This window comes from Periplaneta americana, chromosome 3 (assembly GCF_040183065.1).
Source record: "Periplaneta americana isolate PAMFEO1 chromosome 3, P.americana_PAMFEO1_priV1, whole genome shotgun sequence".
NCBI classification, from domain to species: domain Eukaryota; kingdom Metazoa; phylum Arthropoda; class Insecta; order Blattodea; family Blattidae; genus Periplaneta; species Periplaneta americana.
The window spans coordinates 53,454,911-53,475,528 of record NC_091119.1 but is presented as its reverse complement, the minus strand read 5'-3'; positions in this window follow the sequence as shown (position 1 = coordinate 53,475,528).

Genomic DNA, 20,618 nt, shown 5'->3' with positions numbered 1-20,618 from the left:
TCACGTCAAACAACCAGGAACAACTGACGTCATTATCCATTCAAAATTAATGAAAATTCTAGAATAAATTACAACTATAACCAATCAAATCGAAAGAAAATCATAAAATGACAAACTTTCAATAGCTTTAGCCATCAGACACAACATAACACCACTCACGTCAAACAACCAAGAACAACTGATAACGTCATTATCCATTCAAGATTAACGAAAATTCTAGAACAAATGACAACTATAACCAATCAAATTAAAAGAAAATCACGGCGACACCTAGTATAAAAAACCTAGTACTAACATGTAAAAGTCACTAAAAGATCACTAACATTTAACTCTGAAATAAAAAAGTTGGTAATACGTACTATATTCAACCAAGTGCCCGTCTTCTATGAAATTACCTAGGTAATTTCCTAGAAGACGGGCAAAATCCAACATGGCTGACGAAAACTACCAAAACGTTCTGCCAACTATGAAGTTCAAATGTCACCAAACATTACAAAATCAAACATATATTCATATTTTTAACAAAGAAAAAGACTTTCAAAAAATGAAAATATGTTTAATTTTTCACCTCTGATTTTTATGGTGTTTGGTGGCATTTGAACTTCATAGTTGGTAGTACTTTTCTGGCAGTTTTCGTCCGCACTTTACCCCTACAAATCACTAAAACACAAAACAAAACAATAATTTATCACCTAATCAAACAAAATTCAATCCTCATTGACGTCTTCAAAGACAATCACTTCACTTGCTTTATGACACAGGCTTCAAGGCAATCTAAACTTAAAGCATGCAGCCAACAAAGAACTAAACCACCACTTTGTCGTACAGTCAAGTTCACATAACTAAACCATGTATTTACACAAAATGAAATTCTCTTTGAACTCTTATTACACCTTAACTTGTACGGAGAATTCAATGAACAATTGCTTGGAATCACAGGAACAGTTTTCTCGTCAACAATCGATACAATTTTTATTCACCAGCGAAAGAACTGAACCAAAATCGACATAAAATTTAATGCTCTGTTCTATGTTCACACAGCTTTCACAAATATCATAAAATGACAAACTTTCAATAGGTTTACCCATCAGACACAATATAACACCACTCACATCAAACAACCAAGAACAACTTACTGACGTCATTATCCATTCAAAATTAACGAAAATTCTAGAACACATGATAACTATAACCAATCAAATCGAAGGAAAATCATAAAATGACAAACTTCCAATAGCTTTAGCCAGCAAAACAGTATAACACCACTCACTTCAAACAACCAAGAACAATTAACAACGTCATTACCCATTCAAAATTAACGAAAATTCTAGAACAAATGACAACTATAACCAATCAAATTGAAACATCAATGCGACACCTCGTATAAAAACCTAGAACTAACATATAAAAGTCACTAAAAATCACTAACATTTAACTCTAAAGTAAAAAGGTTGGTAATACTTAGTACATCCAACCAGGTGCCCGTCTTCTATGAAATTACCGAATGTACATAGAGAGTTATATGGCATTAACACTGATAGTCGTTGTCCAGTAATGATCGGAAAATCACAGTTAAGCTTTGAGCGCTAAGCATTTCAAACTTTCAATTCTTTCTCCTGAAAAATGTATTCCAAATGACATCCATCACTCTTGCAGTGGACTCTTCATTTCATATAATTATTCAAAAGCCCTGAAAACAGATTTGAAATCAGCACGAAAAATGATATAATAATCACCCATTCTTTATCTTTTAACAAAAAAAATGTTTAATTTTGTTGACCAGTGTTATTAATGAACGGTTATAAATTAATACTAGTGGCTTGTAGCAGCAACTGCTGCTTGATAAAAATTTAAAATCACAATAAAATTCCTATACACAAAGTCCCACATTAATCATACTATTCATGACCTTCAAAAAACCTAACACAGCTGTATTAATAACTCAAATGGAGATGAAGTACATTACCGGTACGTGAAGCACTGCTCTCTCCACAACACTACGAAATGAACTGCAAGATGCGATGGACGCACATATTTTTAAAATTATTTCACATCGTAATATGTAATACTGTCTTCATGCAAAATTTCACGTCTTGAAACGTTGTTACAAACATCATTTTCCACATAGGCTATTCGTTTATGAGTTCTTAATGCAGTTGCATTTCTAAACGTCCTACCACATTTTCTTGGTCGACCAGCTACACTCATATTAATGAACTCATGAAGAAGAACTAAATTCACAACTTAAGAACACTATTACTTTTTTAGTAACACCAGATAAAAAACATACGTACAATATTGAAGCACGAAAAAAATACATGACAGTTGAAAGATGATCGGTAAACAATTATTATCGATGTCTCGAAAAGCATGATATTGTGACGTCAACATCTCGCATGTACAGAAGGCTTCGATAACTACATTTATGAACGTTTTAAGGAAACACGATGTTTTGTTGTTTGAAATTTCATTATTTGAAACGTAGCCTTTCCTATGCACAAAGCCCCACATTACTGACACCTCAAAAAGCTGTATTAAAAACTTAAATGAAGATAAAGTACATTACATGAATCACGGCCCTCTGCACAACACTACAAAACGAACTGTAAGATTTCCTCTTACGGTATACACTTTACTGCGACGGTCGTACATTTCTTTTTTAAATTTCAAAGCTTTTTATGAACTTCGCTACAAACCATTTAGATTTTCCCGCAATATTAATATTATTAGCTTTCGATTGAGACATCACACAATCTCACAGAATGTATAATTTTCATAAAATTTTCCGCTACAGTTCAAATTAAATATACAGGGTTAGTTAAAAGTCCCGCACCACCTAAATAACTTTTGAAGCATACGGTTCAGTGGCATGATATTTGGTATGCGAGGATAACCATATACTAAGAACTCAATAATGGTACTACCGAGTTTTTTGTACTTCCGGTTTAACCGATATATCTAAACCATTTTTAAAGGTAGATTCATCCAGGTTTTTTAAATGTACTTGAAATAGCATGCTCTACAAACTGTTTGTGACAAAATTTTGATATTACTCCCTGCGTTTGTAAAATAAACAATTAAAATTTAAAACACTTTTCTGAATTTCTTTCTTGCAAACAAACGGACGTAGTTTTAAAATGAAATCAATTAACAACATTCTGTTACAGAGAAAAGTTTCCTAATAGTCTAAAGAATGTGTGTTCTAAATCTCATGCATGTATCTTTAATAGTTCAGAAATTATATCCATTTTTGTCTGGCAATGCAGCAAAAAATTGAAGTTAACGTAAACCGATAAAAGGGGCAAGTGATTTAAAAATCCATAGCGCAGGAAGTTTAAAAATTGCGTCTCAACATCCGATAAGGGCACAAATACCCACGAAATGTTCTGCAATGCATTCCACATATATCAAAGAGTATTTTAAAGATTTTTTTTTTTTTTTGAAAATTCAATTAAACCGGAAACAACAATAAAATGGGGCGAGTGATTTAAAAATCCATAACGCAGAAAGTTTAACAGTGGCGTCTCAACATCTGATAAGGACACAAATACCCACAAAATATTATGCTATGCATTCCACACATCACAGAGTATTTTAAAGATTTTTTTTTTTAATTTGCTCATTTTTCACTAAAAAATACCATCCTCTCCCCTGAAGCTTGGTGAAACCGGCCCTGAATAACAAATTCTTTTCGAACATTGGCATAATTTTGTATAGTTTATCTCCAATAGTTTTTGTATAAAACTTTTTTCGCGAAATTAAAATTTAAGAAATTATTAACAATATTCCATGCTTATTATTCACCCTGTATAAGAGTGTAAAGGTATTTAAGAAAGGATATCAGCAAGGGTAAACGCGATCAAGAATGAGAATTGTGACTTCCTTACAAACTCTCATTTCATCCTGAACAAATATAAAAAAAAACTATTTTAGACAACTACTAAATTTACATATGCCAAATAGCAATGATTGGGACGATATTCAAGTACAAACTGCTGAGTCATTTATACCCGAACCCACACTTTCTGAAGTCGAAATTGCGATAGAAAATCTGAAAAAGTATGTCTCCAGGTATCGATCACATTCTAGTGCGTAAAATTAATACAAGAGAGTGTTAACACATTATCCGGTGAAATAAGCTTGTACTTGCTATTTGGGAAAAGGAAATTGTACCAAAACAAGTAGGAGTCCATAACTGAACAGCAGCGGTCATCAGCACAGAGAACCCTCGGGCTAGCGTCTCTTACCCGCGGATAAGAGACTGCACTATGGTGCATCCGTAGCTGCTGGTGGGTATGCTCTCTCCTTCTCTGCCTGCTGCGCAACGGGGCATTTGAGGTTGCACCAAATCCCTTTACCCATTTCAGCGAGTACTGACGACCACTGCTGTACAGTATCTAACTGTAGTAACTTTCGAGGAATATCACTTTTGTTGACGTACAAAATTTTGTCCAATATTCTTTTGAGGAAATTAACTCCATATACCCATACAGATAAAATTATCGGAGATCATCAGTGAGGTTTTAGGCGAAAAAATCGACTACTGATCAGGTTTTTTTTTTATATTCGACAGATATTGGAGAAAAATGGGAGTATAAGGGTACAGTACATCAGTTATTTATACTTACTTGCTGGCTTTTAAGGAACCCGGAGGTTCATTGCCGCCCTCACATAAGCCCGCCATTGGTCCCTATCCTGAGCAAGATTAATCCATTCTCTATCATCATATTCCACCTCCCTCAAATCCATTTTAGTATTATCTTCCCATCTACGTCTCGGCCTCCCTAAAGGTCTTTTTCCCTCCGGCCTCCCAACTAACACTCTATATGCATTTCTGGATCCGCCCATACGTGCTACATCCCCTATCCATCTCATTTAATGTTCCTAATTATGTCAGGTGAAGAACACAACGAGTGCAGTTCTGTGTTGTGTAACTTTCTCCATTCTCCTGTAACTTCATCCCTCTTAGCCCCAAATATTTTTCTAAGAACCTTATTCTCAAACACCCTCAATCTCTGTTCCTCTCTCAAAGTGAGAGTCCAAGTTTCACAACCATACAGAGCAACCGGTAATATAACTGTTTTATAAATTCTAACTTTCACATTTTTTCACAGCAGATTGGATGATGAAAGCTTCTCAACCGAATAATAATAGGCATTTCCCATATTTATTCTGTGTTTAATTTCCTCCCGAGTATCATTTATATTTGTTACTGTTGCTCCCAGATATTTGAACTTCTCCACCTCTTCAAAAGATAAATTTACAATTTTTATATTTCCATTTCGTACAATATTCTCGTCACGAGATATAATCATATACTTTGTCTTTTCGGGATTTACTTCCAAACCTATCTCTTTACTTGCTTCCAGTAAAATTCCCGTGTTTTCCCTAATCGTTTGTGGATTTTCTCCTAACATATTCACGTCATCCGCATAGACAAGAAGCTGATGTAACCCGTTCAATTCCAAACCCTCTCTGTTATCGTGGACTTTCCTAATGACATATTCTAGAGCAAAAAAATTTCAAAAGCATAGATTTCAAAAAGGCATATGATTCGTTTAAGAGAAAAGTTTTGTGTAACATTCTTATTGAGTTTGGTATTCCCAAGAAACTAGTTCGATTAATTAAAATGTGTCTCAGTAAAACGTATGGCAGGGTCCGTATAGGCCAATTTCTGTCTGAGGCTTTTTCAATTCACTGCGGGTTAAAGCAAAGAGATGCACTACCGCCTTTGATTTTTAACTTAGCTCTAGAATATGTCATTAGGAAAGTACAGGAAAACACAGAGGGTTCGGAATTGAACGAGTTACATCAGCTGCTTGTTTATGCGAATGGCATGAATATGTTAGGATAAAATCCACGAACTATTAGGGAAAACACGGGAATTTCACTTGAAGCGAGTAATGGGATAGGTCTGGAAGTAAATCCCGAGAAAATAAAGTAAATGAATATGTATCGTGACCAGAACATAAATTAGCACGAAATGGGAATATAAAAATAGAATTGGACATTTATCCTTTGAAGAGCTGGAAAAATTCAAATATCTTGGAGCAACAGTAACAAATATAAATGATAATCGGGGAGGAAGTTAAACGCAGAATAAATCGGGAAATGTCTGCTATTATTCGGTTGAGAATCTTTTCATCAAGTCTACTTAAAAAAAACTGAAAAGTAGAATTTATAAAACAGCTATATTATCGGTTTTTCAGTATGGTGTGAAAATTGAACTCTCACTTCGAGAGAGGAACAGAGATTAAGGATGTTTGAGAATAAGGTAAAAGGTAAAAGGTAAAGGTATCCCCGTAACATGCCATGAAGGCATTTGAGGGGCATGGAGGTAGAGCACCATGCTTTCCATGACCTCGGCACTAGAATGAGGTGGTGTGGTCGGCGAGAATAAGGTGCTTAGGAAAATATTTGAGGCTAAGAGGGATGACGTTACAGGAAAATGAAGAAAGTTACATAACGCAGAAGTGCACGCCTTGCATTCTTCGCCTAACATAACTGAAACATTAAATTCAAACATTTCATATGCGTTGAGCATGTAACACGTAGGCCTATGGGTGAATCCAGAAATTCATATAGAGTGTTAGTTTGAAGACCTGAGGGGAGGCCGAGATGTAGATGAGAGGATAATAGTAAAATGGATGAGATATGATGATAAGAGACTGGATTAATTTTGCTCAGAACAGGGACCGATTCGGGTTTATGTGAGGACAGCAATGAATCTCCGGGGTCTCTAAAAGTCATTTGTAATTTATTATTATTATTATTATTATTATTATTATTATTATTATTATTACTTCATGAAACTTGTTCACCACACTCTGGAGGAAAAACGTACTTAAATCATTGAAAATAATTTGAATATTGTAACATACCTTTCTAGAGACACTATGGGTAGATTTCTAAAACGAAGTCTAGACCACGGCCATGGCTTTAAACCCCGTTTAGATTTTTGAAACGAGAACTTTTTCATTTATCTGAGCCATAGCTCAAAACCATGGTCTGAAGCAGAGACCATGGCTGGGGTAGGTTTAAAACCACGGCTTCATGTAGGCTATACAAGATTGAGATAGTAGATCAGCTGGATAATTATCAAAGGAAAATTTGTATCTACGGTATTAGTTTCCCGAATTAGAGTGATGAGAGACTGGAATAATCCTTTGTAACTTTATAACGACGATAATTTCAGGCGAATATTTCTATTTTCGAAGGAATCAACGCAAAATTTAGCAAGAATACTAAATAATAATCTGCAACGAAATGCAAGAGGCGGAGGGTTGATAATTTTTTTTACACCTTTGATTTCAAGGAAGTAAGATATATTTTATACTAATTGAGGGCTTTGCCGGAAGAAAGGCAGATAGACCTATACGCCCTTCTTCGGGAAAACGGTTTAAAATGTAGTGAATAATATTATAGTAGCGAAATTTTGTTTTGATTTACTGTACATACCTACAGGACAGGGCTGCATGCGTGTATAACATTTTATTCAGGTGCGTTTTAAAATCTTAGATTGCATGTATCTCAATTCGCCATATTGACGTATACGCCCTTTTTCCGGGAAACCCCTCAAGTATACCTTTATGCCTATAAGACGATATAACTTAATTCTTAGTCTTTACAGTGGTTTTGGACATTTTATTTAATACTCGAAATTGATGTGGGCCTATAAGAATATGAAATAAATGTTATTTTGTCTTCTTATTTTACGTTTTATGCTACTGGGGCTTTCCACGCAGTACTAGTCTAGTATATGCGAAAATAGAACCATACTACATATAGTTTCAATTGAAATTTTAATCCAATTAATATTAGGTTATTAATTCCTTAGAACCGCGTTTTCAGGTAGTTAATGTTGGTAGTAGTTATGAACAAATGATAAACTACAACTCGATTTGTGCTAATTATTTGGGCAATATCATTCTGGTACCTAAAAATCCGTTCCCTATTAAATACTAAATAAACCTAATATTTTAAACTCACATAGGCTATATTCTGTAAATTAGTAAAAATATAACAATACCTTAGCTGAGAACAAAAGAATGTATTGCAACTTACTCTGCCCTGCTAAGCAAAAGTGCCGTATCTGCAGGAAAATTGAAAAATGGGGTTTTCGCACTTTATAGGGTTTTGTGCTGTCAGAAATTCATTGGACTAAGTAAAAATGCGGTATCTCTAATGACAAATGAAATATAAGCTTTTCATTTTGCCGTATTTGCACAAAATCGCTAGTAAACTAAGCAAGACTGCAGTATGTGTTTCAGCTACGCAAAAGTGCGGTATGTGAGTTGCAGATACTGCATTGTTGCTTAGTACCAAGCATATACCGCGGTCTTTCTTAGCATTGTCACACTCTTTTTATCCACATGCCGCTTTCTGCTTTGCACCTGTCAGTGTTATATTAAACAACAATCTGTGTTAAAAACAATTATAATATTATGTCTACTTCTTCTAGATCTAAACAATTAGTGAAATTAGCTTTGGAAAAATGTTCTTTATCCAACATGATAGAAAATTAAAATGTTAATTCAAGTGTTGCAAGTTAACTTATGAATTCTAGCTTATCATGAAACATTCGCTTCATTGGGAAAGAAATCTAAATTGAAACCTTTTTCCATTTGTATGGAATGAAGTTATATTACAGGAAGAAATAAGGAAAGTATTATAGGTACGTTTTACATGTTCCTGAAAGACTCAGAAATGTCAAAATATGGTAATTTGGGTAGAACAAGAATTGGTGTCTGTATTCTTTCTTGGTCTTCATGGTGAATTCCAAGGAAATAGCTGCCCAAGAAATCAACCTTTTCCATTTTGAACCAGGACACACATTTATTCTGCTTACAGTATTCAACACCAAGGTCAAAATGTCTCTCAAAAAGCAGAAAAGAACATACGACTTTGACGATTTTGTAGATGCTTGTCAAGATGAAAATAATGGAAAAATGGAACTAATAAAGATAGATCACACAAACTTCCACAAAGGAAAGATTACACTGCCCATCAGAAAAAAAAACTGCAAACTATCTTACCTCAAGGATATCGTTCAAGTGAAATAAGTGAGAGGTAACTATGTATTGGAGTACAAAACAACATACTGTATAATGAAACCGAAAGTTACAAAACACAGAAAAAACATGGCATGCAATTCCCGGAACATCTGAATAAGCCCTGTGGATTTGACCTTGAGAAGACCTTGAAAGAAGGCATTCCAGAAAACAGACTTAAATTCTGACGAGATTTACTAATACAGTAAATATTTTGTGCATACTTATGTTTAAAGATTGATTATTATTAACAATATTACATTGTTAATACTATAATTTTGTTCATGAATTACATAAATTGTGATTTTTTGCAACTCATAATGTCATGTTGTGAAATAATTAGAAAGGATTTATCATATGTATTCAATTTTTGTTACTAATGGATTTCTGCATATTTGCTATTGCATATTATTCATGTAGCATTATTAATTAAAATAGAGAATCGTCAACTTCAGAACTTCAACATAAGAGACGCCTAGAATCATATGGGCCTGAAGCACACTCTGGTGAATTTGTATATTTTAGCATATATGCATGTTCTTATATATTTTAATAGATGTCGTGGGACGTATACGATTGTACCATGAACAAATCAAAACCTAACATATTAAAAATCTGAATAATAATTTGAATATCATAAATTAATGTGAATTTTTCTCAGAACTTCGATTCCGTACTTTGGGCCCTTATGGTTCTGGATGCCTATTCCTTCATTTCTTAATTTTATGCAGATACCGCACTTTTCCATAGCAGGGCGGCAACATACCGCATTTAAGGCAGATATTTATATATTAAGTCATGCTGTGTTAAAGAGCGGTATCTGCAGTTTCTATTAAATGGCTGAATTAATATAATTTTTGTTTCTTTCAGTAATTTTGTAATGTCGTATATAGCTGGAAACCACATAAATTATGTAATCATACTTAAAAATCGAAAGGGGCTGTACAGAAAAGTTTAAACTCATTTTTCTCGATACTTTGCTTTTGTAGATACGGCACTTACCCTTAGCAGGGCATTACTGCAATTCAATAAAAATATTAATCCCGATGTTCATTTATTTCTAATATCGACTGTTTACAAGAATAAAAATCGATTCTAAGCTCCGTTCCCATATATAAAATCCACGAATCTCGGTTTCTTCTCAAGCCGCATCTCGACTTTGTTTTAGAAATCGCATAAGGATTCAGACCTCGATCGCGGTTTAAAAACCGAGGTTTGGAACCATGATTTCGTCCGTGTTTTAGAAATCGACCCTATGTCTTCACCAACAAAGTTATATTAGTACCTAGGAAAAAGATCCATAAAGCACAACCCTCCATATAGGATAATTAGCAAAGCAACATCTTTAGCACGACGCGTAGCGTCGCAACGTGTGCCTTGTGGGCCATCCCAAACTCACCCGACCCTACCTCCACCCCTCTTAATGCGAGTCCTTATACACTCGGTCATTTATGGCAAATAAAACAATTATAACTAGATCGAGAAGAGTGAAGTCGCGAGCGTAATGTGAACTATCGCGATGCGGTATTACGAACGCAGGAGCAGTAGCGCCACGGCTCCGGACTGCAGGACTCCACTGGCCTTGGTCGAGTAATAACAATAGGTATCTTTGTCAAAATGACTTAATGCAGTGGTCGTCAGCACTCGCTGAAATGGATATTGCAGGGATGTCGAACAGCGCTCTCAAGCTGTGAAACGATTAGGTACTGCTTACTACCTGAGCTGGAGCGGTGAGGCCAGTGTACCCTTACTGTAGCAGTGTTCTGTACGCAACTATGGCGGCTGGCATGGATACGGAACGATGTTTCAATAGTGAATGGATAGATAAACATTTCTTTATCTTAAAGGGCGGAAAGGAGCGTTGCTTAATATGTAGGAAGAAATTTGATACATAAGCCATAATAATATTAAAATGCATTTTAATTCAATGCATGCTGAAGCTTATGGAGCAGAAAAATTATTCGGTTCCGCTCGTGAAAAGGCAAAAGAGATATGTCTAGAATGTTTTTAAATCTCTAAGTTTGTCCCGTAATATTGTTGCTGAGCGCATGACAGAAATGGGAGATAACTTAGATGGATAACTGATAGCAAGAATGAAAACTTTTACTTGTTATGCACTAGCTCTTGATGAAAGTACCGACCGCAAAGATACGGCGCAGCTAGCTATATGCATAAGGGATGTCGATTCAGATTTCAATCTTCATTAAGATCTTATAGATGTCATTTTACTAAAGGATTGAACTCGAGAAGATATTTTTGAATCTGTAACAAAAACTATGAACAAATTTCAAATCATAATAAGATTAATTAATTTTGTACATCAAAACAGTTTACGTTTTTGAACTTGCACTGCTACAACATACACATAAAGTCTATATTTTAAACATGAATTAGCAACATTATTATGATGATTTATTTCTGCCACTAACGAACAACATTCATGAATGATCCAGTAGATAAAACGATATTATTATTATTATTATTATTATTATTATTATTATTATTATTATTATAATCATCCATCCATCCATCCATCCATCCATTCATCCATTCATCCATCCAGCCTCATGTAGACCTACATTCTTCGTTCATCAAAGTTTTCAAGCGAAAATCTAAAATGAGCTCCTAAAAATTAGTAAGATGTATAAAAATTATCTAAGTACCAGGCGCCGCTTTAGTAGTTTCGATTTTGTTTACGATCATTCTCCCGGTCTGCCTGCTACCTGTGTTGAACCCAACGAGATAGAAAGAGAAGACTATAGAGTGGCCATGTTGTCCTGTACAGCGCTCTTTGCGGTGCCACCGCGAAACACGGCAGATCTGAGCTAAGCGCCCACCTTTGTAAAAATTCGTCTGCTTACAATGTTGTTTAACGGAGGTAAGGAGTACAAAAAAACTAAGAAAAAACATGCCTATTGTGTGTGCTGCATATAACTGCAATGTCAAAAGGAAAAAGACAACTGATATATCATATTTCATGTAAATTTTATGAAGTTAAGTCCATAGTTTTGTTAATTAGCAGCAAATTTTTTCATGCATAAATGTGTAACAACGCCCGGCATAAACAAAATAAATGGTTCACTGGTAATGTTCTTAAACTAAATACGGATAAAACCAATACAATTCAGTTTCAGACCCAGTGAAAAACAAATAGCAATACAATATTAAAACTGTATTTCGACACCGGCATCCTTTATTTCTGCTCCTTCTGTCCTTACTGCTTATACAAGAAGACGATGAGTTGTAGCTTATAAGAAGTAGGCCTATTTCGAAGACAAACGATTAATCAAATAAATGGTTTACTAGTAATAAAGTTAAACTAAATACGGATAAAACCGCTACAATTCCCTTTCAAACCTAGTAATAGCAATAAAATATTAAAGTTGTATTTCGACGCTCGCATCCAAAATAACGCAAAACTCTGGGGTAGGTCGCATTGTTGTATTTTCACTGGAAGGACATGAAATAACATAATTGAGCACCCACGTGCAATAATGGGGTAAGTATGAATATATTTCGTAATTACTTACCCCATTATTGTACGTGGGTGCTCAATTATACACTAATAATTATCTGTGGTGCCACAGCCCTTGAAAGGCTCAGACAGACCAGCCGGCTGTTGGCCTCACGTTCACATTTCGATAATAATTATACTTTACTGTAACAAAAAAACTGAAAGCGTGTTTTGTCATGTTTCACCCACGTTACAAGCTTGGAGTAAAGGTTGTTTACTACAGTTAGGGCCTACTTTCATTCTGTATCTTATGGTATAGTAAATAGTTTTGCAACGTGTAGAGACTGGGAAAACAATTTAATAAAATCATCCGAATCATACTCGTTCATTTTATAGGCAATCTTGCAGGTCGCATTTAAAAGAACATAGGAATATTAACATTTTCTTCAGTCTATTTGCTAGGACTTCTTGCCATACTACATGACAATTTTGCTTAGGTTATTCTTTTAAGCATTCCTTCTAGGAATAGCTCAAGTGTTTTAAATTTAGCGTGCATAAGTTTAGATTAAGTTCCTAGCACGTATTTGACGAAATACTAGGTTTTTCCACTTCAGTTTAACTGATTTATGCAAACGAAATTAAGACAGCTGACGATTCTAATGTCAGTTATCACCACGCCCACTTTGTTTTGGGCGCATAAGTTCATTACCGACGGTCGTTCAATTTTCTTCAAACATGGCGGCGCAATGACCACTCTATATCTCTCTCTTTCTAACTAAGCGCCTACACACGACCCAATCTGCAGGGTCCGATTTGCAGGGACCCTGCCGATCGGGTGGTGTGTAGGCTTGCAGGGACAACAAACCTCGTGTCGGGTGGTTGGTTCGGGCAGCCACCCAATCTGCCGACTCCCCCACTCCAACGCCCTGCAAGTTGGGTCGTGTGTAGCACGATCGGGCCGATTTCTTGTCAGTTGCAGCTTGCAGAAGTGGCGTTTATGAAGAACTGAGAGCAGTGACAGTGATGAAATGACGGAAAAGGAGAAAGAAGTCTGGAAGGATATTTTTGAACAGTATAAAGATATGCCTTGTTTATGGGACATTTCAAACGCAAATTATCTGAACAGAGATATGCGTAATCAGGCTTTAGAAATTCTTCTCGAAAAATACAAATTATGTAGTGCACAGCATGCCAACACAATAGGATCAACGTTATCAATATGCACACCTATGCTTTGTCGAAAATATGAGAAGAGTTTAAATGTTTTCTTATTTTTAAGAGGTTAGATACAGCTTACAGCAGTAAAATTTTGGAAATATTAAACATTTTTTTCCTCCATTACTGTATCTTGTACAACAATGAAAATTAATATGTATAAAACACTGTCCTTCTGCTTACTTACTTGCTGGCTTTTAAGGAACCCGGAGGTTCATTGCTGCCCTCACTTAAGCCCGCCATTGGTCCCTATCCTGAGCAAGATAAATCGTCTCTATCATCAAATCCCACCTCCCTCAAATCCATTTTAATATTATCTTCCCATCTACGTCTCGGCCTCCCCAAAGGCCTTTTTCTCTCCGGCCTCCCAACTAACACTTTATATGAATTTCTGGATTCATTATTAAAGTTTAATAATGAGATATTGTACACTGAACCTGAAGATTCCTGAATGGGCGAAAACGTTCGTAACTTATTTGTATAAAACTCAATGACTACATGTTATGAAATATAAGTCATTGTTTTAATAATTGATTTGTCATAAGACTGAATAAAACAAATATTATATTGTATTATCTGTATTAACATTGACAATCTGAATATTTACAACATGCTTTCTAAGTTAATTTCTGGATTCGCCCATAGCCTACGTGCTACATGCCCTGCCCATCTCAAACGTCTGGATTTAATGTTCCTAATTATGTCAGGTGAAGAATACAATGCATGCGGTTGTGTAACATTCTCCATTCTCCTGTAACTTCATCCCTATTAGCCCCAAATATTTTGCTAAACACTTTATTCTCAAACACCCTTAACCTATGTTCCTCTCTCAAAGTAAGAGTCCACGTTTCACAACCATAAAGAACAACTGGTAATATAACTGTTTTATAAATTCTAACTTTCAGATTTTTTGACAGCAGACTGGATGATAAAAGCTTCTCAACCGAATAATAACAGGCATTTCGCATATTTAGTCTGTGTTTAATTTCCTCCCGAGTATCATTTATATTTGTTACTTTTGCTCCCAGGTATTTGAATTTTTCCGCCTCTTCAAGAGATAAATTTCCAATATTTATATTTCCATTTCGTACAATATTCTGGTCACGAGTCATAATCATATACTTTTTCTTTTCGGGATTTACTTCCAAACCTATCTCTTTACTTGCTTCAAGTAAAATTTCCGTGTTTTTCCTAATCGTTTGTGGATTTTCTCCTAACAAATTCACGTCATCCGCATAGACAACTGTCCTCCTTCTCTGTGAAAAAAAAAAAAAAAAATATATATATATATATATATATATATTTTACGGTTAAAAAATTATTTTTTTTTTTATTCAGTTCAGTGTGCAGTGATGATGCGTTTCCCACATAACTCAAAAACTATCCAACATTCTGTGAAGGAATTTTTGTTGTGTGTATTTATGCATGTCATATCTACAATATGATGCAATATCACTTCTCTACCGTTAATAGGTTGTCTGATAAAAATAAATTCATTTTAAAAAGTAGTCAAACATCAGTATTTTCTATTACACAAAATAAAGAAACTATTGTTTATTAAGGACTGTAGTTGAAAGAGCATGATATTGTAAACATGAGTTTCAGCAATAAAATAAAAAGAGAGAGAACACGAAAAGTTAACAAGTTTTTAAGTTATGAGGGAAACGCTTCATCACTGCACAGTGAACTCTCAACATTCTTAATCTTGAAAAACAATATATATATATATATATATATATATATATATATATATATATATATATATATATGCCTAAATATTTTTTTAATCGGAAATTTTTTTTTTCATATAGTATCTGTTTATCGTTCTGTAACAACAAACTCAATGCAATTCCAACTTTTTGAAACTTGGAAAGTGAGCGAGCCATGATATATCTTTTTACAACGGAGCGGATCAGCCTACTGCAAGTTGGGTCATGTGGAGAGCAGAACCAATTCGTCCGACCCAACCGCCCTGCAAATCGGACCCTGCCGATCGGGTGGTGTGTAGGCTTGCAGGGACAACAAACCTCTTGTCGGGTGGTTGGTTCGGGCAGCCACCCAATCTGCCGACTCCCCCACTCCAACAACCCTGCAAGTTGGGTCGTGTGTAGCACGATCGGGCCGATTTCTTGTCAGTTGCAGCTTGCAGAAGTGGCGTTTATGAAGAACTGAGGGCAGTGACAGTGAATGCCACGTGAAATGAAGGAAAAGGAGAAAAGTCTGGAAGGATATTTTTGTACTGTATAAAGATATGCCTTTTTATGGGACATTTCAAACGCAAATTATCTGAACAGAGATATGCGTAATCAGGCTTTATAAATTCTTCTCGAAAAATACAAATTATGTAGTGCACAGCATGCCAACACAATAGGATCAACGTTATCAATATGCACACCTATGCTTTGTCGAAAATATGAGAAGAGTTTAAATGTTTTCTTATTTTTAAGAGGTTAGGCACAGCTTACAGCAGTAAAATTTTGGAAATATTAAACATTTTTTTTCCTCCATTACTGTATCTTGTACAATAATGAAAATTAATATGTATAAAATACTGTCCTTCTGCTTACTTACTTACTTACTGGCTTTTAAGGAACCCGGAGGTTCATTGCCGCCCTCACTTAAACCCGCCATTGGTCCCTATCCTGAGCAAGATAAATCGTCTCTATCATCAAATCCCACCTCCCTCAAATCCATTTTAATATTATCTTCCCATCTACGTCTCGGCCTCCCCAAAGGCCTTTTTCTCTCCGGCCTCCCAACTAACACTTTATATGCATTTCTGGATTCAGATAATGCAATATAATATTTGTTTTATTCAATCTTATGACAAATCAATTATTAAAACAATGACTTATATTTCATAACATGTAGTCACTGAGTTTTATACAAATAAGTTACGAACGTTTTAGCCCATTCAGGCATCTTCAGGTTCAGTGTACAATATCTCATTATTAAACTTTAATAATGAGATATTGTACACTGAACAAGTTACGAACGTTTTAGCCCATTCAGGCATCTTCAGGTTCAGTGTACAATATCTCATTATTAAACTTTAATAATGAGATATTGTACACTGAACTTGAAGATGCCTGAATGGGCGAAAACGTTCGTAACTTATTTGTATAAAACTCAATGACTACATGTTATGAAATATAAGTCATTGTTTTAATAATTGATTTGTCATAAGACTGAAAAAACAAATATTATATTGTATTATCTGTATTAACATTGACAATCTGAATATTTACAGCATGCTTTCTAAGTTAATTTCTGGATTCGCCCATACGTGCTACATGCCCTGCCCATCTCAAACGCCTGGATTTAATGTTCCTAATTATGTCAGGTGAAGAATACAATGCATGCAGTTGTGTAACTTTCTCCATTCTCCTGTAACTTCATCCCTCTTAGTCCCAAATATTTTGCTAAACACTTTATTCTCAAACACCCTTAACCTATGTTCCTCTCTCAAAGTAAGAGTCCACGTTTCGCAACCATAAAGAACAACTGGTAATATAACTGTTTTCTAAATTCTAACTTTCACATTTTTGACAGCAGACTGGATGATAAATGCTTCTCAACCGAATAATAACAGGCATTTCGCATATTTATTCTGTGTTTAATTTCCTCCCGAGTATCATTTATATTTGTTACTTTTGCTCCCAGGTATTTGAATTTTTCCGCCTCTTCAATAGATAAATTTCCAATATTTATATTTGCATTTCGTACAATATTCTGGTCACGAGTCATAATCATATACTTTGTCTTTTCGGGATTTACTTCCAAACCTATCTCTTTACTTGCTTCAAGTAAAATTTCCGTGTTTTCCCTAATCGTTTGTGGATTTTCTCCTAACAAATTCACGTCATCCGCATAGACAAGTGTCCTTCTCTGTGAAAAAAAATATATATATATAAATTTTTACGGTTAAAAATGATTTACTTTTTTTTTTTTTTAATTCAGTTCATTGTGCAGTGATGATGCGTTTCCCTCATAACTCAAAAACTATCTAACATTCTGTGAAGGAATTTTTGTTGTGTGTATTTATGCACGTCATATCTACAATATGATGCAAGATCACTTCTCTACCGTTAATAGATTGTCTGATAAAAAATAAATTCATTTTAAAAGTGGTCAAACATCAGTATTTTCTATTACACAAAATAAAAAAAAAAACTATTGTTTATTAAGGACTGTAGTTGAAAGAGCATGATATTGTAAACATGAGTTTCAGCAATAAAATAAAAAAAGAGAGAACATGAAAAGTTAACAAGTTTTTAAGTTATGAGGGAAACGCTTCATCACTGCACAGTGAACTCTCAACATTTTTAATCTTGAAAAAAAAAAAAAAAAAATATATATATATATATATATGCCTAAATATTTTTTAATCGGAAAAAAATTTCTTCATATAGTACCTGTTCATCGTTCTGTAACAACAAACTCAATGCAATTCCAACTTTTTGAAACTTGGAAAGTGAACGAGCCATGATATATCTTTTCACAACGGAGCGGATCAGCCTACTGCAAGTTGGGTCGTGTGGAGAGCAGAACCAATTCGTCCGACCCAACCGCCCTGCAAATCGGACCCTGCAGATTGGGTCGTGTGTAGCCGCTTTTAAAGCGCCTACACACGACCCAATCTGCAGGGTCCGATTTGCAGGGACCCTGCCGATCGGGTGGTGTGTAGGCTTGCAGGGACAACAAACCTCGTGTCGGGTGGTTGGTTCCGCAGCCACCCAATCTGCCGACTCCCCCACTCCAACGCCCTGCAAGTTGGGTCGTGTGTAGCACGATCGGGCCGATTTCTTGTCAGTTGCAGCTTGCAGAAGTGGCGTTTATGAAGAACTGAGAGCAGTGACAGTGATGAAATGACGGAAAAGGAGAAAGAAGTCTGGAAGGATATTTTTGAACAGTATAAAGATATGCCTTGTTTATGGGACATTTCAAACGCAAATTATCTGAACAGAGATATGCGTAATCAGGCTTTAGAAATTCTTCTCGAAAAATACAAATTATGTAGTGCACAGCATGCCAACACAATAGGATCAACGTTATCAATATGCACACCTATGCTTTGTCGAAAATATGAGAAGAGTTTAAATGTTTTCTTATTTTTAAGAGGTTAGATACAGCTTACAGCAGTAAAATTTTGGAAATATTAAACATTTTTTCCTCCATTACTGTATCTTGTACAACAATGAAAATTAATATGTATAAAACACTGTACTTCTGCTTACTTACTTGCTGGCTTTTAAGGAACCCGGAGGTTCATTGCTGCCCTCACTTAAGCCCGCCATTGGTCCCTATCCTGAGCAAGATAAATCGTCTCTATCATCAAATCCCACCTCCCTCAAATCCATTTTAATATTATCTTCCCATCTACGTCTCGGCCTCCCCAAAGGCCTTTTTCTCTCCGGCCTCCCAACTAACACTTTATATGAATTTCTGGATTCAGTATTAAAGTTTAATAATGAGATATTGTACACTGAACCTGAAGATTCCTGAATGGGCGAAAACGTTCGTAACTTATTTGTATAAAACTCAATGACTACATGTTATGAAATATAAGTCATTGTTTTAATAATTGATTTGTCATAAGACTGAATAAAACAAATATTATATTGTATTATCTGTATTAACATTGACAATCTGAATATTTACAACATGCTTTCTAAGTTAATTTCTGGATTCGCCCATAGCCTACGTGCTACATGCCCTGCCCATCTCAAACGTCTGGATTTAATGTTCCTAATTATGTCAGGTGAAGAATACAATGCATGCGGTTGTGTAACATTCTCCATTCTCCTGTAACTTCAACCCTATTAGCCCCAAATATTTTGCTAAACACTTTATTCTCAAACACCCTTAACCTATGTTCCTCTCTCAAAGTAAGAGTCCACGTTTCACAACCATAAAGAACAACTGGTAATATAACTGTTTTATAAATTCTAACTTTCAGATTTTTTGACAGCAGACTGGATGATAAAAGCTTCTCAACCGAATAATAACAGGCATTTCGCATATTTAGTCTGTGTTTAATTTCCTCCCGAGTATCATTTATATTTGTTACTTTTGCTCCCAGGTATTTGAATTTTTCCGCCTCTTCAAGAGATAAATTTCCAATATTTATATTTCCATTTCGTACAATATTCTGGTCACGAGTCATAATCATATACTTTTTCTTTTCGGGATTTACTTCCAAACCTATCTCTTTACTTGCTTCAAGTAAAATTTCCGTGTTTTTCCTAATCGTTTGTGGATTTTCTCCTAACAAATTCACGTCATCCGCATAGACAACTGTCCTCCTTCTCTGTGAAAAAAAAAAATATATATATATATATATATATTTTACGGTTAAAAAATTATTTTTTTTATTCAGTTCAGTGTGCAGTGATGATGCGTTTCCCACATAACTCAAAAACTATCCAACATTCTGTGAAGGAATTTTTGTTGTGTGTATTTATGCATGTCATATCTACAATATGATGCAATATCACTTCTCTACCGTTAATAGGTTGTCTGATAAAAATAAATTCATTTTAAAAAGTAGTCAAACATCAGTATTTTCTATTACACAAAATAAAGAAACTATTGTTTATTAAGGACTGTAGTTGAAAGAGCATGATATTGTAAACATGAGTTTCAGCAATAAAATAAAAAAAGAGAGAACATGAAAAGTTAACAAGTTTTTAAGTTATGAGGGAAACGCTTCATCACTGCACAGTGAACTCTCAACATTCTTAATCTTGAAAAACAATATATATATATATATATATATATATATATATATATATATATATGCCTAAATATTTTTTTAATCGGAAATTTTTTTTTTCATATAGTATCTGTTTATCGTTCTGTAACAACAAACTCAATGCAATTCCAACTTTTTGAAACTT